Source organism: Triturus cristatus, chromosome 6, assembly GCF_964204655.1.
Source record: "Triturus cristatus chromosome 6, aTriCri1.1, whole genome shotgun sequence".
Lineage (NCBI taxonomy): Eukaryota > Metazoa > Chordata > Amphibia > Caudata > Salamandridae > Triturus > Triturus cristatus.
The window spans coordinates 214271435-214296663 of NC_140589.1; positions in this window are offsets into that span (position 1 = coordinate 214271435).

The window sequence follows — 25229 nt, forward strand, 5'->3', positions numbered from 1 at the left end:
CAGCCACCTCCCCCCCCCCGCCCCATTACTGCTGACCAGGAGCAGCCACCACTGGCTGCTCCTCGTGTACAATGAAACGCCGATAAAACTGGCAGTTTTTACCTAAAATCAGCGTTTCATTGTGCACGATGAGCAGCTATCATGGTTTTAACATCTGACGCCCAGAATTAAAGGAAGCAGAACCAAAAGGAAGGCCTCTGCCCCTGGCTCGCAAGCACAAGCAGCAAGACACGCATTACTCTCTTGACTCTGCTTCCACTCCCTCGCGCGCAGTGCTGTTGCTGGTGCTGGGCACAATGGGAAGACAAATAGAAAATGGCCAATCACTGCATGGCTTTAAAATGAAGTCATAAAATTGATTGGCCATGTTCTGTGAACCTCCCTGTGCACGCTGCCTCCTGTGCACGTGGGCTAGAGAGGCCTATTCACATCTTCTCCTCGTGCTTCTGAGCCAATCCAGAGATTGCCTTTGTTGTTTTTATTCGTAAACAGCATGAGTGCAGCATTAGCATTGGCTGGAGCAGGCAAAACCAGTGCTCCCATCGCATATGGCTGAGTCCAAACTAAGGTGGCATGGTGGACAAAAAGCGATGGACTGGGATGAGGCCCAAGTAATTACCAAAGGCTGAGTTTGAGTAAAGCATTCCATCCATCCCCTTCATGTTTTTGCATTTTATGCCCTAAGTGTGCCATGTATGCCCAGACATGGGTCCCGGGCTCACTGTACCACTGGAACCAACTAGGGCAAAACTGGTCCTAGCCTGCTTGTGTTCTGGTTCAGGGGGCCTGTAGTCCCTCGGGCTCACTAACGTTGTGCAACTTGGCTGGAGAGAGAAAAGAACCCATCCAATCCGACATGTGCACTTCAATTCAAGCCTGTCACCCTTCCCAGCTTCAGAAAGCCCCACCCTCACAGAAAGGCACCAGTGCCTGACAAAAAGCAGAGCAACATAGCCAACAAAGAGAACATTGATTTTAAAAAGATAAATGTTTGATTTAATATGGACGAAAGAGAAACAGGGGGCAACGCTCCAGCTCCCTGATAGAGGGTCCCCCGAAGACCTCCTGCAATAGGAACAATGTATGGGTAATCTTCACATCTAACCCAGAATTGCGACAAATATCACAAGTGAATCAGTTCAAAGAATGCTTGGCAGAGTGTGTGGCATTAAGATGGAGAAAAAACAAAAAATGCTTCACTGCCCTTGCTTACAAAATGGAAGGGATACGTTTTACTTAAATACTACTCCTTGCATCCACTGAACAATAGATATATCTAAAAATTGAAAAAGACCATGAAGAGGTTGTATGTGCTAAAGAGCCCATAACGCAGCACACAAGCAGCTCTGTGTAGTATGACAGGTTTGTACCTCCGCACTCGTGTCCGGCAGAAGGTTTCCCAAAGGATGAGGTTGGGTTGAGCCCAAAGATATAGACGTCAGCATGCATGCGGGTAATACAATGTGGCCGCTGCATGAGGCACATTAATTATTCGACTCTTTTACAAATATTAAAACAGGTTATGGAGTAAACAGATCAAAAATCAAGGTTTATATTTTTAAAAAACCTACCTTTGTTGCAGGAACACATAATATGGAGGCACGTGTTATTAACTTAGCCTGGGTACCAAGATACTAAAAAGTAATATTAATATAATGAATTTACACAACACCATAGTTTTGGTGTGAGCACACATATTGAAACTCATGCTAATTACCCAAAAATAGGAAAAGTATCAACTGAGTTGGTGTATACGAATTACACAGAAGGGAAGATTTCAACACAGCACTTTTGCTAAGCTCTCTAGGTGCAGAGGCTTAAATCATGACTACACTTGTAGGTACCTTACAAGAAATCATATTAAACATAAACAAATGTGTTAGACCTGCCAGCCTTAGGGTGGTCTCCTCCCAATCTTTTTTGTCTTTTGCCTCAACGTTTTGCTGCATCTTTCTGTTCGCCTTGGGACTCTGAGCACTTTACCACTGCTAATCAGTGCTAAAATGCATGTGTTTCTTTCCTAAACGTGTGTAATTGGTGTATATCTGATCGTCATATTTAATTTACTTGTAAGTCCCTTGTAAAGTGGCATACCACATACCCAGGGCCTGTAAATTAAATGCTACTAGTGGGCCTGCAGCACTGATTGTCCCACCCACACAAGTAGCCTTTCAAACCTGTCTCAGGCCTGCCACTACAGTGCCTGTGTGTGCAGTTTATTCCCACTTCGACTTGGCATTTAAAACTGCTTGCCAAGCCTTAAACTGCCCTTTTTATGTCTCGCCTGACCCAGTGCATGCGCTGGTCTGGCGAGACTTATTGAGAGGGCTCCAAAAAGTGCTACCAGGCCAGCCTGGAGCTACAGTGCATGTGCGCGGGCGCACACACCGCGCTTTAGCGCGATTACTTTGACTTTAGCGGCCGCACGGCCGCTTTGCATAGCCAATAGGTCTCGCTTTTGGGACCTTATAAGTATTTAGTTATGCAACTGTTGCATGGCTAAACACTTATAAGGTCCCAAAGGCGAGACCTATTGGCTATGCCAATGCTTGTTACTTCTGTCATTCCTAAAGTAGGCCCTGGGTAGCCCTAAGGACTGAGTGCTATGCAAGTAAAAGGTAGGACATGTACTTTTATGTTTTGCATGTCTTGGCAGTGACAAACAGCCTATTTAATGTTTGGCCTACTCCTCTCATAGGTTAGCCTTGGTAATTCCTTAATACATTTTTAATCTGTAATTCCTGATCAGGGATGAGTACCTTTTTCATGTTCGATATGTTTGGAATGGTATTGATAAATCCTACTTACTGGTGAAGCTCGATTTAACATTACTATTTTAGAAATGGCACTTTTAGAGTGGGCATTTCTCGTCACTTACTATTCCGTGTGTCTGACAGCCTGTCTCCTATACATGTTTGGAGTGGGTGACAGCTACACTTTGTGCATTCCCTCTAAACAGCCGCAACATAGGAATGATTGGTGTGTCTGAGCACTCATCTAAATACATCTGCATTCTGATGGCCTTGCCTGGGAAGGATCGAAGGGAGGGGCTAACACTGAACTTGAATAGATAGTGTCCGTCCTGTCCTCTGTCAGGAAAATCCTGGCTGTAGTCACCCTCCCTAGGCCTAGGATCAGTGTTTGGCATAAGGTTCGGAGTTACCCACGCTGGAGACGACAGTTGCCCTACCTTCGATCCCTCCTGGCGCTCCTTTTGAAGACTTTCTCTATTAAGAAGAAGTGCGGAATTCCAAGATGGCGGCTACGTCGGCGAGAGAGGTCAGCGGTCTATGCTTCCTCTCGCCCTGACGTTTGTTGATTGCTTCACCGGCGCTCGAGCGCTGCTTTGCGCACTTCAACTGAATTCTCTCAGCATTTAGCAGGCTTCCTTAGCGCTGGATTATTTTTGGTTACAGGAACTCAATAACACCTTGACAGCCCTCAGTTTCTGTCCCTCCTACTCGTGGGCGTTTTTTGGTGTGCACACCGAGGGGTTTTCTCCTCTTGCCATAATTATTTATTGATATTTTTGGGGCAAGAATTAGACCTTCAGTAGTTTCTTCTGTAACCCGACTTTCTGCATTGCGTTTCCTGAATATTGACTCCAGTTGACATTTGTCTTCCCGTGAGACTAACTCTGCAGAGCTTTCATCCGAACCTCGAAGTAAGGTCTCCTCACAAACTTACTCAGCATTTAGAACACAGAGACTGGCTTTAATTCTACAATTCATATTACGAGAGAGAATCATTATTCCTACATTGTTAAAACATTTAACCGAGAGAGAAGCAATTGTCTCAGTATTAAAAGGTATCCAAGAACTAGACATTATATACATATATATATATCGCATGTTCAATAGGAGAATTTGCATATGTTGAGTTTGCTTGTTTCGCCCTCTACAGGGACTAACCAAACTCCATCACCCCAAGATAGGAAGACCCTAAAGGCTCCTGCGAGGTGTAGGAAGAACAGACCAGAATCGAGGCAGCCTCTCTCTTCTCTCTCTTCCCATATTCCCCTTCCCCCGTGGTCTGCAGACAGTCGTAACTTCCTGGTCAACAGATTGCAGGGGGATTTGGTAAATACTCTTCTGCTTCTGTGGAATCAACTGGCACAAGGTTAGTCTGACAGATTGAAGTGCCAATTTTAATTTCCACCCGAGCAGAATGGCTGAAGTTTTAGACGCTAAGGAACTGGTAGCCATTTTAGATACTATGCAAAGACAGTTAAATCAAACCATAGAAGATAATAAAAATCTCAGAGCCAGGGTCGAGGAGCTCTCAGCTAGTACCTCTGGGTTTTCAAAAGAAAATAAATCTGGTAATCCTGTAGTATCTGCTCCTGAATTATCCACCCAAATAATCCACGCAGTATCCCCCATAGTCCCTCTAGCTCCTCCCGAACGCTTTAGTGGAGATCCTTACAAAGCGCACATTTTTCTGACCCAATGCTCTCTGCACTTTCTTTGTAGACCAGTAATATTTACAGAAAATCACTCTAAAGTTGCCTTTGTACTGTCTTATTTGACTGGTGATGCCGCAGCCTGGTCCATGCCTTTGGTTACACAGAATAATCCCATCTGTATGACTACGAAGGATTTAAAACTGAATTCCTCCGCATCTTTGACAGAAGAGCAGTGACTCAAGCCTCTGATAACGAACTTCTAGAGTTGCGCCAGGGGAGCAAAGACTTAATTTCATATCTAGCCCAATTTAATAAACTTGTGGTTGAGACTAATTGGCCCGAATCAAAGAGAGCTGCAATCTTCTACAGAGGTTTGAAAGAAGAATTAAAAGACGCACTGGCACAAATCCCTAATAGGCCTACTGAGATCTCCGGACTCATAGACCTGGTTCTACAAATGGATCAAAGATTGAATGACAGAAAATCTGAAAAGAGAAGAGATTTCCGTCCTCTTCCCCCACGATTTGATAGAACGAAATTGGAAGCTTCCAAACCGATGGAATCCCATGGGAGCGAAGAGCCAATGCAAATTGGCAGCATAAGAGGACCTTTGTCGAAAGAAGAGAAAGATAAGCGATGGTTGGGAAATCTTTGCATGTACTGTGGGAACGCAGGTCATTTGTGAAGGAGTGTCCAAAGAAGCCCAAGTCAAATCATCAGTTAAAAGAGAGACCCCATCAGTAAAAGGAATTGCTCTGATGGGTGTGAAAGAACAAAAGACAACTCCAGATCCACAGCAAATAGCCAATACACTACAAACCGCAGCTCCTCATCTTACAGCCTCTTTTTCTGCACGATTCAATGGAGGAAAAGTGCTCGAAGTATCAGTTATGATCGATTCCGGAGCCACCGGCAACTTTTGCGATATCAATTACGCCAGAGAGATGGGAATTCGATCTGTCAAAAAGAAAATTGTTGAGACTGTACGAGCAGTGGATGGAACAAGTTTATCCTCGGGTCCCATCACCGAGGAAACTGAAGTAATTGAACTTGTAGGTTTGAATGACCATCGTGAAGAGATTTCATTCAACCTTATTGACGCACCCCAGTTCCAAGTTATCCTGGGTCTACCCTGGCTCACTGAGCACAACCATACTATAGATTGGGAGAAAAGAACGATTAAAATGAATTCAAGATACTGTCAAGGAAATTGGTTCCATAAAACTCAAAAGTTGCGGCAAGATTCTTCTTCTAGTATGTTAATCCAATTTGCTCAAGACATCAATTCTATAATTACCACAGAAATTCCAAGTGTCTATAAGGAGTTCGAAGATGTCTTTAATGAGACAGCTGCAGACAAACTTCCGCCCCACAGACCCTACGACTGCAAGATTGAATTAGAACCGGGAGCTGTATTGCCTTGTAGTCATATTTATGCTCTAACAGAAGCAGAAAACAAATATTTGAAAGAATATCTGGATCAATTTCTTGCTAATGGATTTATCCGTCCGTCTCAGTCTCCTGTATCTTCTCCCTTGTTCTTCGTACCTAAGAAGAGCGGTGAGCTTCGGCCTTGTATAGATTACAGGGCATTAAATCAGGTTACCATCAAGAATCGATATCCCCTCCCACTAATTTCTGTGTTATTGGACCAGGTTAAGAGCGCCAAGATTTTCACGAAGTTGGATCTTCGTGACGCCTATCACCTGATTCGAGTGGCTGAGGGAGACAAGTGGAAGACCGCGTTTCATACTCGTTTCAGGCTCTTTGAATACCAAGTAATGCCCTACGGGTTATGTAATTCCCCCGCGGCCTTTCAACACTTCGTTAATGATGTCCTGAGAGAATTTTTGGATAGGGTGGCAGTCGTGTACATTGACATCTTGATCTTTTCGGACAGCGAAGCGGATCATGTGCACCACGTCAAGGCCATCCTTCAAAGACTGCGAGAAAACCAGTTATTTGTTAAACTGGAAAAATGTGCTTTTCATGTAAAAGAAGTGGAATTCTTGGGATTCGTGCTCTCTCCCAATGGAATTTCTATGGACTTATCTAAGATCCAAGCAATCCAAAATTGGCCATCGCCTAAGTCGGTGAAAGAAGTGCAGAGTTTTATCGGCTTTGCCAACTTTTACTGACGCTTCATCATTGATTTCTCCCTGAAGGTGGTACCTTTAACTCGTCTCCTAAAGAAAGGAGTGAATTTTCTTTGGAGTCCGGAGGCTGAAGAGGCCTTTGTCTTTTTGAAGAAGGCCTTCACTTCAGCCCCAATTTTGTTACACCCCGACCCAGAGGAGCCTTTTTACGTTGAGGCTGATGCATCGGATCACGCCATCGGTGGAATCTTGTCCCAACGACACAAAGTTACTGGCCAACTACATCCGGTTGCTTATCGTTCTCGGAGGTTAACAGTTCCAGAACTCAATTATCCAATCGCAGACAAGGAGTTATTAGCGGTAAAGGACGCCTTCCAGGAGTGGAGACACTACCTTTTGGGGGCCAAACACGTGGTAACAGTGTTCACCGACCATAAGAATCTGCAATACTTGAAATCAGCTAAGACTCTAACTCCCAGACAATTGAGATGGTCATTATATTTCGCAGACTTCAATTTTGTTATTACTTATCGTCCCGGTTCTTCTAATGGGAAGGCTGATGCCCTTTCCAGAATAAGCTCAGCAAATTTGGAAAAATCTGAAATCTCTTCCATCATCCCAGAAGAAAGATTTGTTGGAGCCACTGAGCATTCCAGGTTCGAAATTGGAATCCAGGAATCTCTTCCAATTGGAGCTATGAGAAAATGGGCAGAAGAAAACTCAGAAAGACAAATTAAGAATAACCTCCCGTACTTCAAAGAAGCCCTATATCTACCAACCATCAAACTCCATGAACTAGCCCTGAAAACCTTTCACGATGACCACTTAGCTGGTCATAAAGGTGTCAAGAAAACCACAGAATTGATCAAAAGATATTTTTGGTGGCCAGAAATGAACCATCAGATAAGACAGTACATCCAAAATTGTGAAAAGTGTGTTAAGGGAAAGGCCACTAGACAAGCTCCACAAGGTCTATTATGCCCATTATCTACACCCCCTTATCCATGGCACACAGTCTCGATGGATCTCATTGTAGACCTTCCCTCAAGTAAAGGTTTCAACACCATTTTGGTGTTCGTGGACACCTTCTCTAAAATGGCCCATTTCATTCCATTAAAGAGCATTCCCCGAGCACCAAATTTGGCCCAATTGTTTACTCTACATGTAGTTCGTCTTCATGGGGTTCCCTCAGTGGTTATCTCAGATAGAGGTTCCCAATTTGTGTCCCGTTTCTGGAAATCCTTCCTGACTCACTTGGGTGTTGACCCTAGATTTTCCACCAGTTATCATCCCGAGACGGATGGTCAGACCGAGAGGGTAAACCAGGAACTTGAGCAATACCTGCGTTTGTACTTACAAGATCAAGAAGGGGAGTGGCCAGATTTGGTTTGGACTGCTGAGTTTGCATATAATTCGGCAGTCCACTCATCCACTGGCTTTTCTCCATTCTATTTAAATTATGGAAAGAACCTGAATGTGTTTGTGGGAAAGAAAGATGATTCAGTTCCCGCAGTAGAAAATTTGACCGAAAGATTACATGCAGCCTACAATACAGCTAGGGAAAATCTGAGTCAAGCGAAAATTGCCTACAAGAAACAAGCTGACAAAAGGAGAAAAAGAAATCCACAGTACAGAGAGGGGGATAAGGTTTGGCTTTCCACACGCCATTTACGCCTGAAGGGAAATAGGAAGTTTCAACCCAGATTTCCTGGGCCCTTTGAGGTGATCAGGATGGTAAATCCGGTAGCAGTAAAACTAAAAATGCCCCCATCGATAAAAATTCACCCTGTGTTCCATGTGTCCTTAAAAGAAACCCACCACAACTGCATGTCAAAGAACCAATCCCTAGAATTCAAGTAGGTTCAGATTTGGAATTTGAGGTGAACAGAATTTTAGATTCTAAATTGGTGAAAGGTCTGTCATATTTGATAGATTGGAAAGGGTTTGGTCCTGAGGAAAGATCTTGGGAACCCACTTCCAATGTCCATGCACCTAGACTAGTTACAGAATTTCACAAGTCATTTCCAGACAAGCCAAGGTTGGGGGTACCCTCTTTGGAAGTGGGTACTGTCAGGAAAATCCTAGCTGTAGTCTCCCTCCCTAGGCCTAGGATCAGTGTTTGGCATAAGGTTCGGAGTTACCCACGCTGGAGACGACAGTTGCCCTACCTTCGATCCCTCCTGGCGCTCCTTTTGAAGACTTTCTCTATTAAGAAGAAGTGCGGAATTCCAAGATGGTGGCTACGTCGGCGAGAGAGGTCAGCGGTCTATGCTTCCTCTCTCCCTGACGTTTGTTGATTGCTTCACCGGCGCTCGAGCACTGCTTTGCGCTCTTCAACTGAATTCTCTCAGCGTTTAGCAGGCTTCCTTAGCGCTGGATTATTTTTGTTTACAGGAACTCAATAACACCTTGACAGCCCTCAGTTTCTGTCCCGCATACTCGTGGGCGTTTTTTGGTGTGCACACCGAGGGGTTTTCTCCTCTTGCCATAATTATTTATTGATATTTTTGGGGCAAGAATTAGACCTTCAGTGGTTTCTTCTGTAACCCGACTTTCTGCATTGCGTTTTCTGAATATTGACTCCAGTTGACATTTGTCTTCCCGTGAGACTAACTCTGCAGAGCTTTCATCCGAACCTCGAAGTAAGGTCTTGTTATTTTCTCCTCACGAAATTACTCAGCATTTAGCACACAGAGACTGGCTTTAATTCTACAATTCATATTACGAGAGAGAATCATTATTCCTACATTGTTAAAACATTTAACCGAGAGAGAAGCAATTGTCTCAGTATTAAAAGGTATCCAAGAACTAGACATTATATACATATATAAATCGCATGTTCAATAGGAGATTTTGCATATGTTGAGTTTGCTTGTGTTGCCCTCTACAGGTACTAACCAAACACCATCACCCCAAGATAGGAAGACCCTAAAGGCTCCTGGGAGGTGTAGGAAGAACAGACCAGAATCGAGACAGCCTCTCTCTTCTCTCTCTTCCCATATTCCCCTTCCCCCCATGGTCTGCAGACAGGTGTAACTTCCTGGTCGGCAGATTGCAGGGGGATTTGGAAAATACTCTTCTGCTTCTGTGGAATCAACTGGCAGAAGGTTAGTCTGACATCCTCACACAAAGTGCTGATTTACCCCCCACCCCTATAGATAGTGTGGCAGACAGAACTGGGCTGAAAGGGGAACCTGTGCACTTCACAGAGCTGCTGTGAAGTCACCCCCACATCAAAGGCACTTTTGGGTATAAGTACAGGGTCTCTGACCCCCTAAAATCAGACATGTCTGAATCTGGAACTGAACCTCTGTCAGAAGGACTGCTGTGCTGCTTTAAGGACTCATCTGTGGACAGCAGACTTGGAAGGCCTGCTTTTCTCTTGTGTTGGTCTGTGCTGCCTGCTGCTTTCTGACTTTGCTGAAGGAGAGCTGGACTCTGCCTTCACTCCAAGTGATCTCCAAGGGCTTGTTGGCTTGCCTCCTGTTGCTTGAGACTCAGGGAAATCAAAGTCTTTACCCCAGCTCCTGTGCCTAGCTCACTGGAAGTGGCCCAGATGCTTGCAAGATGGATTTCAACACAACTCCTTTCTGTGTGTAACAGAACTGATGCTTCAACCTGGTTGTGGGAGTAAAATTATTGCATCGTATCAAAACCAGAGCTTTGCTTCCAGAGATCGACGCATTGGGCAGCGTATCGCCGTGGTGGCACCTTGGTGAGATCGACGCATTCCCTCGACTGCATTGCAAAATCCGGCATATTGCTCAACGCCTCTCAGCTCCGGCACCTGTCTTTGGAACTGACGTATTACCTTCACTGCGTGAAGAAGATCGATGCAACTCGTTGCTTGCAACCAGGAAAGATCCTTTGTTCACCAGGGCCTGCATGGGTGCTGTAGCTGGTCTGCGCTTCCATGAAGTCAGCCCAAACTTTGACTTTGCCCTGGTCCAGCGCCACCTAAAGTAGCCTTTCAGCTCAACTTGCTTCTAAGCACTCTACATCATTTATTCTTCGAAAATTCAATATCTCAACTTCTGTACATTGGTCTTTTGTTCAGAATATAATAATCTATTTTTCTAAGACCTTTGTGGAGTCTTTTTATGGTGTATTCATTGTGTTACTGTGTATGTGTGTGTTGCACAAATACTTTAGATATTGCCATTTTAGATAAGCCTGACTGCTCTGTGGCAAGCTAGCAGAGGGTGAGCATGGGTTATCTTTTAGTGTGTATCTAGCTTACCCTTTCTAGGATTGAGGCCTCTGCTTGGACAGGGTGCATACCTTTGCCAGCCAGAAACCCAATGTTAACAAAATGCAACAAACAAAAACAGATACTCACAGCCCTTATGTTTAACTGATATACTTCAGTATCAAAGGAAGCAAAAACAATACTGAAGATAGGAACATTAATATGGATACTCATCAGCGATGGAGTATGTTCCATACGTTATGGGTCATGTGGTTGAGTCACCCACTGTTAAAATGAACCACCTGTCTGTTAATCTCCTAATGCTCATTAAGACCAATGTTGTCAGTGTCTAAAGTGTGTATTCACATGCATTCCTTAAACCCGAGTACATCATTGAAGTCTCCCCTCCTCTGGCATTCTGTGACTTTCTCATGACCAGGCCATCTCATGTCACAGGCCTTCTAATTCACATTCTTAAAGTGTTCCACTAATGGGGCTCCCTGTGTTTCACAACAAACACAACTACAATGTTGTAATATTCTAGTTTTAACTTTTTGTCTAGTTTGTCCCACATAAGTCATATCACAGTGGCATTACACCATATAGATGACAACTGTACTGTTACAATTTGTAAAGTCATTCAGAACAAACTTCCTACCTTTGTGTGTAAATTCTTTCATATCTTGTGTCATGTTGCAAGCTTTACAACTACTACATAGGAAATAACCTACAATGAGGGCCACATTCTGTTAAGTGCATATATTTCAAGCTGGTCTGGGGATGGTAGTAATGTCTTAATGACCTGGTCCCTAATGGTTTTACCCCTCTTCTAAGTAAACAGTGCTTTCTCTGATGTGTTTAACTCATCTTGAATGAGGGTCCAATATTGGTTAATTACCTTCTTGATCTCCCTACTACATGTCAAATCAAATCAAATAAAATGTTATTTGGTTTTTATCAAACCATAAAAGTCACAGATAAAATAGAAAAGAAAAAAAAACAATACAGAAAGTGATTGAAGAAAAAAGACATGGATTTGAGAAAAGAACAACATGATATATTTAAAAAACATGCAAACCCATCGAGGACCCCAAATCAGGTGATTTCGAATTCGAAATCCTTGATCAGATACAATAAAAAATACGCAATTTAGATCTATTTAAGTATATCCGTTTCGTTAAAAAATTTCAAACATGAAACCTCACCCTATAGGTAAACAATTTCTTATCTTTATAAAGTGCATAATGCCCTTGACCATGGAGCCCCAAAGAGAAAAGCTTAACACATTTAAAATTCATAAGAACACCTCAGATCAGGAGCCGTCTGGATCAAGTCACTTAAAATTCCGTGTCCTAAATCAGGCAGAATAAAACGCTAATCATTCAGTTTTCTTTATGAAGGACATGGTGCCTTTAAACAGCTACTACATGTTTTAAATGTACTGACAAAATACTAGTCTAATGTTGCTGTTGCTCTATTCTCTAGGTTACAGGAGATATTCCCTTGTGTAATACCAGGCATTCTTTCTCGCAGCCCTTTCAGATTTCTTCATGATGTAATGAACTCTGTCAAGACAATATAACCTTGAAAATTCACATTGTTTATATGTTTATGTGACATATAAAGGCACTATGTGGCCTGGGGGGGAGGGATCTGTATTCTGGAATCCTTAAGAGAATGTTTGTAAATTGATCCGACAGAACCACTTTGATGAATATTGTACTCAACCCAGTTTCTAAGGGAACACAGGGAAGCCCCATATTTTGCTGTGCGTGACTCCATGTGCAGCATTGCTTCAGACACCTGCGTTCACCACAAGTCTGCTGAAGTGTGAAGGACTTCGGGCACAGGCCAAATCTATCGAGCTTCTGCCGGTGAAGCTGCAGCTCCAGGGCTTGTGCAGGTGCAGCTGTGGTCTTTCATTGTTGCGGTAATGCAGCCTTGCTTGGGCCGATCCAGATGATTCCTGGGTTCGGGCTGAGGCATTCCCAGAGGTCGTGGTCCCGAATGGACCAAAGGTGGGTGCAGCTCCAGATGGCATCATGACAATCACACAGTGTTAGTCTCATTCGGGGCTACGGAAATCACACATTTACAACCATCGTCGAGGCCTCCGGCAATCACGCAACGGCAGCAGTCATCTGGGCCTAAGGCAGTCACACGCTTGTAGTCCTGACTTGGCCTACGACGAACACAGCATAGTATTTCCTACCAGGAACCTAAATGGGTGAACAGGGGGTGCCAGAAACACAGGGGTCCTCCCTAGTTCAATCTCAAGTAGTCCGCTCTCGCTAAATGTCCCGCAGTCACTGGGAATTCACTGGGCCTCACTCTTCCAGGACAGTCTCTCTTTCTGCAGGGGCAAGCAGACTCCTTTTCATCTTATCAGGCAGGCAGGCAGACAGGCTTCAAGGCGCTTCAGGACAGAGCCACAGCTTCTCCACTAGAATGTCCAGACTTAGGTGATGTTAACTCACCTCTGGGAGACTGGCTGCCAGGCAAACACCAGTCCTGGTTACACTGCAATCCTTTGAGTAATCTACACAGCACTCTCTTATTTGTTCCTAAAGGACTTTGAACTGGAACTAAGTTGGGTGATTTGGGTCCCATATCTATATATAACTTCTAGAAAGGGGATGTGGATCCGCTGACTCAAACTGTAGAATCAGTTTGGGGGGGGGGGGTTCTTTCTTCAAGTGTCCTCCTCAGGTTGTTCTCCAGACACAGCATTTCTTTAGAGTGATGATTCTCACAGCAGGTAGCACTTGGGGATGTCTCCAAATTGGAGCACCCACAACAGAGACGCATAGAGATGTGAGATGTATCGATCTAGCTACCATCAGCCCAACTAATGAGGTAATCAAGGACAGACACAACATTCTCTCTCAACACAACAGAACTTGCAGTCTCACTTTTCAACCCTACCATAAATCAAATGGCAAGGCTCAAGAAGATCTCATCAGCAGCCTGTTGCTAATAAAAGGCCTTACTGAATTTCCAAAAGTAGCCCTATCCCTAGTCACTTTACTTCTGTGCCTAGATCCTCTCCCTCCAAATTCAGGAATGCATACAGTACACTTTCACATCCTGGGAGCACAACCCTTGCCCTCCATTTTGTACAATGCCAGGCCATGGGCATCTAAAAAGGATTCCACTGGCCTCCATTACTAAGGCTCACTCATACACAGCTCATCACAGTGAGTTTGTTGCACTCGCTACATAGGCACTTGACACATGCACACAGAATGCCAGCGCAACTATATGTGTATACGCATAAAAGTGGAACTTTACACAGATGGGTCAGTAGTCCTCATCTCCCGGTGACTCGAATAAAATGGTATGCTCACATCATTGCTTTCCTCTTGAACACGGCATGCTTCTACCACCAATTGATGTGCGGTACCCAAAACAGGGACATATGTCCACTGCCAGTCCTTCCAGGAGAAACGACAGGTCCAGGACCTCACATAGTTAGGGACAGGGCTAGGCATCTGTGTACATGCTTAGATTAGCATAACACCAGGGCCAAAATAAAACTCTACCCGCCAGATATATATACAGTTGGGCACTCAGGGCAGAGGATCAGGGCCGGGGGAACACATCCGTATAGCATGCAGCAGACATTCTTGCCCGAACAAGATTTGATCCTAGGAAAATCTTGTGTTGCAGACCTGGGTGTTGAAAAGTAACCTGTGAGGCTAGGATTGAGCAAGGCCTGCCTCAGGCAGTGGTGTCCTGGATCCTATAATAAGCAAGTGAAATGCCCTCTGGCACCTGGTGGGAAGAACCATCTGATCTGGTACAGGCTGTCCAGAAACCTAAGATCCACACATAGCAAACTTCTACAAACCCCCAGGTTTAAGAAAGCTTGTTGGGGTGGAAGAAGCTTACTGTTAGGGACGGGCAAAACATGGAAGTCGCTCCCAGCCGATATAAAGAATAGCCCAATGCTGCTATCCTTCAGGAAATCACTAAAAACCTGGCTCTTCGCCAACTAACATTGTCATACTCAGTTCATCTACAATCTTACTGGATTTTCTGGTATTAGCGCCTAGACACCCATGGGCGTTCATGCGCTTTATAAATGCTCAAATCAATCAGTCATATCTATAGGGTTATGAGCCTCACAGATCTGGCCCACAGGTTCACTGCTGCACTAATGATAACTACACCTTTGACTACAGGTCCACTTTAGGAAATCTATATCACAACTATCAGATGCCAAATGTGCAGCTGAATGGTGTGTAGATTGTCTTTTAAAGTATGATGAATCATCCTGTTAAGGTGCTAGTATCCTCACTCAGATGACTGGGTGGGTAGAGTGGAGTACCGATACGAGGATGCTATTACAGCAGCTTATAAGAATACCCTGTTAAGGAAGCTGCTTTTCTGCACTACATTCCTGTTAACATATAAGAACATGTTATGAACATGTTAGGAGTATGCTTTTGTAATATATATATGTATTTTAGGAGCTTATGAGGAAAGTGCTCACCTGGGAAATGCAGAGTTAAAGTTTAGTAATGAATAAATGAAATTATTGAATCAAATAACGAAAAAAAATGAATGGTGGTATCCCATGGTCTGATCATCTCAAGTCACTAAAGGGGATGAGGGATCTAAGAATAGTAGGGAGAGGAGGACACAGAGGGTGACCAAATAGTCTGTGGGCGAGACTCGATTTCAGGATATTTGTCTTGAAACATAACGGCTGCAGCAAACCACCTTTTACAAGAGTGAACAGTGCCTCTGAGCTCTGATAAATTGGGAGTTCAGAATTTTGGCTGATGTTTTGCTTCTACACAGTTCTTTATGTGTTTTTAAAGACTGTATTTTGGAACTCTGTCCTTGCATCTTCTGTAGCCCTAGCTGCGGGTGAGGGGGCTCTCTGGTTCAAACTTACCAGATCTTGAGTAGCCATCCAAAACAAGAAAATAACCAAAAGGGTGCGCAGAGAAGTTTGCCAAAACGTTTCGCCGTGACCATTATTCTTGCTGGGTGCGCAAATGTGTAGCATGCCTGGACTACCCGGGCTTGCTTGGCACATGACACAACCTGCAACCAGGAAACATGTCTTTTTTTGACAATTCCAAGGCAGGCCTGATTGATTAACCATTTTTGTGGACTAGTTTAGTATCTAAACCTTCTGCCATTACCATTAGGCCTGGACTACCAGGGCTTGGCACATGACACAACGTGCAACCAGTTTATCAACACTTGGAAACAAGTCTTTGTTTTGACAATGCCCTAGCAGACCTGATTGATTTTCTATCAGTTTTGTGGATTAGTTTGGTATGTTTGGACTGACTAAACTTTGGTGTCACATCACTGAAGGCTTTTTGTTGAAGAGAACCCCACTCCCACAATAGCTCTCTCATGGAATTGGTGGGAATGAGCTGCTGCTGCACTTTGCCCAGAAAAGTGCTCAGATGTTATCTTTCATTTCTTTAATATCTCCATGGGTATGAAAAACAGGAATAGGGCGGAAAGCCAAGAGTAGACAACTGAGATAGATCACAAAGCTATCCTATCATGAGCACAGGGCAGACTTAAAACCCACTCTACGTGTGTGTCTGTATTGGAAGCAATAGTTCCGCCAGTTCTGTCTGTAGCCGACACCAGGGGCGTAGGAGACACTAAAATTCTGGGGGGGACAGGGACAACCTTGTGCACTTTCCAGTGACCCTATACAAATCACCGCCCGTTAAACAAATACAATTGCATACTTTCGAAGTGAAATATTGAGAAAAGCAGGCATGTAGTCACAGTTTGCATGTATGCTTTATTGTTATTTACATTCATATAGTAATAAGACCAAATGTTTAAAAAAAACATATATATGAACCTTGCATCTTAATGCACAAAGCAAACAAAGGCCGCTGACTTAGGGTGGGGGCGTTGTGTTTGCAAGTGCATTATGGTTTGAAAAGTACCTGCTGCTGCATTCCTGGTCTCCAGCAATTTTCAGGCAACAATAAAAATGTGAAGATAACTTTGGTGATTAATGTTCTTTTTTTGATTAATGTTCTTTTTTTGAGAGAGATCGAAGGCTTGTCTAGAGAAAGTTTTAATTCAAAAGGTCAGTGAGTTACTGCTTTTGTCTGAGATATTCTTTTGGTATTTGAAGTTTATAAGTTAAAATCCTAACATTGAACAGTGAGCTATTAACCGTCATCAAAGAGCTGCATAAAAACTTCAATGTATAGATTAGAACGTTATGATTTTTCCCCAGTCTTTCCCTATCCTAATGTTGGAAAATGGGTTCATTAGGATAGAAATCAATTCTGATTATTGAAGAGAACCCCCCAACCATGGTGTTATGTTTTACATTCTGAGTTTGTGTTCCTCTAGTGTTGCAAAGCCGCCCTAGGCACTCCCCAACTTTTTGCTGACTGGTACTGGTGGTACCTGACTGACTGACCCTGGCCTCTGCCTAAACAGCCAGTGTTATTCTGAAAGAGGCACTAAAAATACAGTGAAAACACCTACATACACTAAGGTGCACTATGGGTTAGGGTACCCCTATGATTGGCATGACCTCTCCTATAAGGCCCTAGTAAATAATAGGGCAGGGGGATTAGAACTACTTTTAAGTCCCTAGAATATAATAAGGCATGGCAGTTTAGAGGCCAGCAGCCCTTTCTGCGCTTGCATGTGTGCACTGCTGAAGCCTGAGGTCAGTTTAAAAGTAGCCCTGTGTTATAGGGCTGCTTTTAAAATGCAAATTGTGCCCATACTCGACTTTTGGGTTTGGGGAACTTACAAATTGATCAACTACAATGTTGGGGCAAAATTAAGTGGAAAAATGTTTTCCACTTAACTATGGCTGTATCATATTTGCCACATAATACATCATCCGCTGCATAATCTAACGATTCCCTCCAAAACAATTTTGTAGCTCAAACAGATCCCAAATTACTAAAAGAAATGTGACTTGTGTTGCTGTGAAGTTTAGGGCCCTTTGCAAAGGTTAGTAAAGAAAACAATTCCTAAGAAAACAATTGGTCCCAGACACTCCTAATGACACTCAAATTAATACCTGTAGGAGAGTGTAGTATGCAATCAATTCATACAACCGAAAATGTATAATGTAAAGGCACATTCAACAGGGAAATCTCATAGATAAGAGGTCAACCAAAGTCAATTAAATTGCAAACATCAATTTATTTCCCGCTGAATCATATTCATAAAATGCAAACTTAGGCGCTGACTACGATGGCAGGCGGACTTCAGTACCACCGCCATCAAATCGGGGAATGGGACCGCTGGCCTTCAAGGTGGAGGCCCTACGATAGGCATTACAATGCGACTGCCACTACGGTGTTCGCAGTGCCTATCTTTTACATTGCAGCAGGTGCTGCTGGCTGCATCATCCGCCGCAAAGTAAAAAAAAAAAGGCACATGTTAAATATATCGGTGCCTGCCACATGGTGCAGTGATATGTTGTGGGGCATCCTAGATGCCCCCCAGGAACCATGTCTGGGGGCCAGGGGTAAAGGGGCCTGCTACGGGCCCCCAATGTCCCTTTCGCCAGCATTTCCATGGCAGGTGAACCGCCATTGATAAGCTGGCGGGTAAGGGACATCGTAATCCCTGCTGCGGTGCATGGTAGGCACCACCAGCATTGTAGGAACCACGAGCCCCTCCACCACACCGGCGGGCTCAAGAAGCCCGTCGGGTGCGTGGTGGTTGGTCTTTCCGACCGCCAGGTAACCACCCGCCATTGTAATATGGCAGGCTGTGATGCAGTCACCAATGGCGGTGGGACCGTCACCGACGGGGTGACGTGGCGGTCCCACTGCCATTATAATCACCCCCTAAGTTTGGTGTGCATGCAAATCCTACATTGCCAACCCCTGGCAAGTTGCACTGCTAGTGCTGGGAAAAGGCCAATGGAGGTACCAATGGGTGAGGTGGACTGGCCTCAAGGGTCTTGTGACCTCAGTGACAGATTCACTGTCGATCTAGGATGTGCTTCTTCATATGCCTGCCCGTAAGACTGGAAGTGAACTGCAGTATGGATTGTGGTGGACAGGTCCACCTGCGGGTGCTAAGACACCTCTGCTTCTAAGGTCTATCAGGCCTTCTAAGGTGTAGCATCGGAATAAGCTCTGTCAGGAGTGTGGTATGGTGAACTGGTCATGAAGGTCTGAACATGGTTCTCCAGTTCCAAATTCAGCAGCTCTGGCCAGAGTGCCACATTCTCTCCCACACTGAACACCATACTGCCCCACTGAGAGAAACTCGCACTGCCTGCAGCACAACTCAATTGTGCTGCGACTAAATTCAAATTATGCACTAGACAACAGTAAAATGCTGCTTGAAAAAAATGAATAACACCCTGGAAAAAGCAAACACTCATAGGGTATGCAAGAATAAGCAAAGCATGTGAACTGTAATCAGAAAAAAAACATGGTTACCTTAACGGTTTTAAACTCATTATTCAGAAATCAGTAAGTGATTTTGCCTGAAAAGTTCAAGACATGGCTACAGGACCAGGAAGGGACCCCTTTCAATGTTCATTACTTATATCCTTTCAAAATGTATGCAGTTTGGTTTAAAAAAGACCACATCCCCAAACACAGAGCCGCATTTTATAAGCTAAAATAATTAAAAAGTTGAAAACGATCATATTAAACGTTTCCACTCTACCCATCAACCAGGTATTGCAGTCCCTTTAGGAATGGCCCAATTACCCACCCTGGGAAAACAATGTTGTTCAAAGAAAGAAGATAAAAAGAAAGTAGCGCTTTCACTGGCAAACTCTGTAAAGTGGCGCTAATGTGTGTGGGTGTAAATAACAGTCTGGCCTGTCTGCTGTCCACTCTATTGCTTTCTTTAGGTATTTAACTATTTTTTCTCTCCATTCCGAGGTTTTTCTTTTCAATAGAAAACGGTCAGAAAATGAGGACATTTACAGCCAAAGTGTTCAGCCTTTTTTGGATCAATTTCACAGGGGAACAAATAAAGAAAAGGAGAGGCAAGAGAGAGTACCTAAAGAGCTGCCTCTTGAAATCAGCAGGTAAGCAGGAGCGAGACAGAGACAGAAAGAGATGGAGGAATAAAGAGAGGAGGGCAGCCGCCAGAGGCAGATCAGGAGTAGTGGACACGGTCCTTGCCATGAAGGAAAAGAGACAGCGTTTATTTGTTCTCCGTTCTCTGCCCTTCCCAGAACGGCTGAGCCTTCCTGCAGCATAACAAAAGGCAGAGGGCGGGTGGCCTCCGACTCCAGGCAGGTCAAGTGCAGGGCCATTAGGTAGCGCTTTCGCGTGCTAATGGCCCTGCGATAACAGAAGGGAGAGGGGAAATTCCTTTGTCCCCTCGTCCCCCCCACCCTTGTCCCCGTGTCCCCCCCACTCCAAAATCTGGGGGGGATATATCCCCCGCGTCCCCCACACTTCCTACGCCCATGGCCGACACCTACAATAGACTTACGCTAAAATGACAACAATCTGAAATGATTGTCTGGTCAGTGCTTTCAAATGCGTTATAGCAATAATTCTTGTCTTGGCCTGGGAAAATGATCTGATATTTGGATTAACAGGCTGGGTCTCAAAAAGGTAATCCATGTTTATTCTGTATACTTATCATGGGGCACATTCAGTTTTGAACTACTAAAATAACACGTTAATTGGCATAGTTCTTTCTGATCACGTGGTTGGACTGGGGTGATTAACCTCGTCTCTCTTCTAATCTATAGAGGAGATATATTTTGTGACCATACTGCGTTCTATTCATCCTGCCACCCTAGGATCTAAGTTTAGGTTTGGTAGAGAACCAAAACCTGAGTGATTCTGGGCAAATCTCTGCATGACCCCCACACCTCTAATTGTAAAAAAAAAAAAAAACCAGAGTAAAGGACTACTGTCGTAGAGCTGAAAAGGAAATATATAACTGGAGAGAATGTGAGAACAAGTGCCACAGCATTTGGGGCCCGTGGATCACAGGTCCATCCCATGACGACATTGAAGGCACCTTAACTGTATTACAACATTATATGTGGAGTGGAGAGGTGGTTGTTTTGATGCCGTAATGCAGGTTTCTCCAAAGTCGGTCCTGGAGGACCGGATCCATGCCAGATTTTTAAGATAACTAAATTTATCTAAATGGGGATATGCAAAAAATCTGGCATGGATCTGACCCTCCAGGACCGACTTTAGAGAACACTGCCATAATGCAATGCAATATATATTTACATGTTGTGGTCTTGAAATCTTGAGCTGTTTGGTTTACCTTGGAAATGACAAAACCAATAACCAGATATATTTTTTTTAAAGGCAAAGTACGTATGCAAAACCCACAGTACAGCATGCTGCCCAGTAATTTCCCATTTAAACGTCAAACCCCATCCTGGTTTGTGTAATCTGGTCATAGTGAAGCTGCACTAGCTGTAGCGCTATAACACAATACCCTTTTAAGGTCAGCATCTCGGATGGACCAGAGTCATGCTAACAAATAATTATATTTAAAGTCTTCTTCTGGTCTTCATAGCTAGATACCATTTTTACCAAATACCTAAAAAATTACCCATAGAAAAGATAGTTGCCGCTTATTAGCAAGAAGGCAAACTGCTCCAAAACTGGCACAGTAATATGAGATTTCGACTATCTGATTTTTGTGATTTCTGGTCACTCGAATGGCCAACTAGCCAGTGAACTGAGATTGATTATTTCTAGCCTGGGACAGTAGGAGTTAAAATAGGTATTCAAAAATATTGCTCTCTTTAAAATGGCTATTCTATCTATCTCACTTCCTGTCGACGGTTCTGGATGGCTCAAAAAGTACACTGTTGAATGCAGTTAGCTATGTCCCAGTGAAGGTGTGCCCTGGGTCTTTTATATTCCACCAGCAGAGCACAAGCCTCTGATGTTTTGGGGGTGCTACTTCGACTACTTCACCCCAATCAGGCTAGAACAAGAATTGCTAATGAAGGCACATGTTTTGCGGCTGCCCGAGGCCCCCGCAGGGGGCCACTAAGAACGGCAGTCCTCTAGTGCCACTGGGGCACCCCACACCCCCCTTATGGACAGGGACTCAGGGAGGAGTCCCCCCCTTGCTGCGGCACACTATGCGAGCGTCACTTCCTGTGGCGCGAGGACAGGGGGAGGTGTATATATGCCTCCCCCACCATCTGGACGTCCTCTTTTGCGCGCTGGACACGCCGTCTGGGGCACGCCATCTGGGTGCTCCGCGGGACACGCTGTCCTGTCTCGCCAGTATCGACGTCTTCGGGTTTCAGATTCACTTTGTTTGCGGTCGTATCCTGGTCCTCGTCGTGTTTTGGCCGGAGATGGTGTCGGTGTTGTTTGCGGCGAGTCTGGCCATTTGGGGCAGTTCCCCTCCGTACTCGCACTGTTTTGCCCCTCTCCTCAGGTGAGAGAACAACTCCGGGCCTGAGGGAGAGGGGTCATTTGAATGGAAATTTAAACTGAGGGTCTTGGTCGCGCATGCTCGAGATAGCGAAGCGCGTTCAGCATAGTTATCATCAACCGCAGATTACATGATTTTGATTGTGGTTTAAGGTCCACACGTAGCGGGGACTTGAGGGGGCACTGTTGGGGGGTGCTAGTGAGGGAGTCCATGGGGGCGCCAACAAACATTGTTGCACAGGGCGCCTCCAGAGTTAAAGCCGGCCCTGGTCCGCACGTCCCCCGTCACCTGGAGCAGTCTAGGTATATTAACACATGGCCACTCTCCAAACTTGGAAATTTTTCACAAAAAGCAGCCTCAAAGCCTGGTCTTATTAGAATTTCGTTTCTATGGCTGTAGGTACTGATATGGATATGTTCCCCCTTGCCTTTGTTTGGTTTGTTCGCTAGACAGTGTCTCTCATAGTCTTTGAATAGCCATCCATAGTTGCTGCAATTATGAGAATGCCACACATAGCTATCAGAAACCTGGCAGCTAGGGATGGGGGTGGCTAGCTCAGGCACGGCTGGTGTCGGGTGCCAGGGCCCCCATGTTAGATCATACAGCTTAGGGGCCCATACACCTGTTTTGGCCTCCTTTTCTCTAGACATTCTCATAGCGCGCTGCTTTTAACTTCCCCCAATTCGGGTCACAATTATCCTGGCCTTTCATTATGGTTCACACTGGCCAGCTGTTTTCATGTTTCCCCCCACAGGGCTCCTGCCCCAGCTCTGGTCTGCTCTAGCGGGAGTCAGGATTTCAGCCCATCTCGAGCGCTGCTTATTATCTTAGGCAACAAACGACCAGGAGTTATGCATGTGGCCCTTATCAATGTCTTAGTGATGTATGTGCTACTGATGACAAATGGTTAAATGGTTGTCGGTTTTGGCCGGGGCTCGGCAAGTATGGGTTCATCTTTCTCACCTAACACTTGTGCATTATTGGCCTAGAAGCCAGGTATACTTCACGGGGCTCTGCTCACACCAAAGTGGGCCAAGATCACACAAAGCACAGGAGGAGAGTGCGGTGTCAATCATTTATGGCGAATTATGAGAAATATGCCAGAGGTAGCGTATATGACATCACAGACTTGATCAGTGATATTATCATGGTTCATCCTTTGTCCCAATATAGACAAAAGTTACGGACAGGCTCTGTTTTGCAAAGAATAGTATTTTGTCTCCGTATGTGCCTCTTTCGCAGTACAACAAGGTAAATTTTGTCTCGAACGCGGGGTTTGTGCGCTGCTATTCCGTTTCCAAAGGGCTCCCGCTTTTGGCACCTGGCTTACGTGCAGGTGACCTGTCTGGCTGTTGCGGAAGTTGATCAGTGTAATGGTCCCATTTGCGGTTCAGCTTGCTATTCATCGAAGGGAGACGTTTAATGAATGTTCAACACGTTAAGGTGACAGTCTTACGCTGGTAGCTGTCTGGACACTGCACAGAGCACACGTGCTATATCCCTACCTGTGGCTAATTACTGCCTTCTCCCACCTTACCTTCGTGGAGAAAAGCAGGATAAGTGTCTTTTATTCTCATTGTACAGAGTTATGCATTTTGGAACTAATAGACCATTACATAGGCTTTGACTTTTCTTCGGGGCCTCCCGGAAACATGCAAGGACTGGTCCTCCAAGGCAAGTGCCTGGGATACATCTGGACTTTTGGAGAATCTTTGATGCACAGGGAGGGATGGGACAGGGCTCAGAAAGATACTCTTTCAGCCCAAGACAGGCAGACGGGTTATGAGCATGTGGGCGCCGGCCAGACATTCAGACGGGTTATGAGCATGTGGGTGCCCTCCAGACATGCAGACAGGTTATATGCATGAGGACGTCGTCCAGACATGCAGACGGGTTATGTGCATGTGGGCGCCGTCCAGACAGGCAGACGGGTTATGTGCATGTGGGCGCCGTCCAGACCTGCATACGGGTTATGAGCATGTGGGTGCCCTCCAGACATGCAGACGGGTTATGTGCATGTAGGCGCCGTCCAGACCTGCATACGGGTTATGAGCATGTGGGTGCCCTCCAGACATGCAGACGGGTTATGTGCATGTGGGCGCCGTCCAGACCTGCATACGGGTTATGAGCATGTGGGTGCCCTCCAGACATGCAGACGGGTTATGAGCATGTGGGCGCCCTCCAGACATGCAGATGGGTTATGAGCATGTGGGCGCCCTCCAGCCATGCAGACGGGTTATAAGCATGTGGGTGCCCTCCAGACATGCAGACGGGTTATGAGCATGTGGGCGACATGCAGACGGGGTATGAGCATGTGGGCGCGCTCCAGATATGCAGACGGGTTATAAGCATGTGAGTGCCCTCCAGACATGCAGACGGGTTATGAGCATGTGGGCGACATGCAGACGGGGTATGAGCATGTGGGCGCGCTCCAGACATGCAGACGGGTTATGAGCATGTGGGCGACATGCAGACGGGGTATGAGCATGTGGGCGCGCTCCAGACATGCAGATGGGTTATGTGCATGTGGGCGCTGTCCAGACCTGCATACGAGTTATGAGCATGTGGGTGCCCTCCAGACATGCAGACGGCTTATGAGCATGTGGGCGCCCTCCAGACATGCAGACGGGTTATGAGCATGTGGGCGCCCTCCAAACATGCAGATGGGTTATGAGCATGTGGGTGCCCTCCAGACATGCAGACGGGTTATGAGCATGTGGGCGCCCTCCAGCTGTACCTTAACGTGTAACTAGAGGAGCTGGTGCCCGACCAGAACAGCAAGGCCGAGCGGACTGACGTCTCCTGAGCTGCTGTCAGTGCCCCGTCAGTAACCACCGGGGCCCAAGCTGGCCCTTTTACTTGGACATCAGGCTTTAGACCGAAACGCTGACATTTGGCCTCCTAAAATCACCATTTTCTGAGTCTGGAAATGCAGTTTCACTTGTGGTGACTTTTTCGTTTGTTTAACATAGTTTTGTGACGGATTCTCATCTCCTTTGCTCAAACCTACCGAGCTGTCCCTCTTTGCACACAGAGTCTCTGAAAAGAACATGCACATCCGCGAGTACTGTGTGTATTGTAACATTTCGTCGGGCACATTTAGTCCTACTGACCTGGGGCTGGTGAGAGCAGAGAAAGCCGAAGGCTCCTGAGCCCGGCTCAGAACATC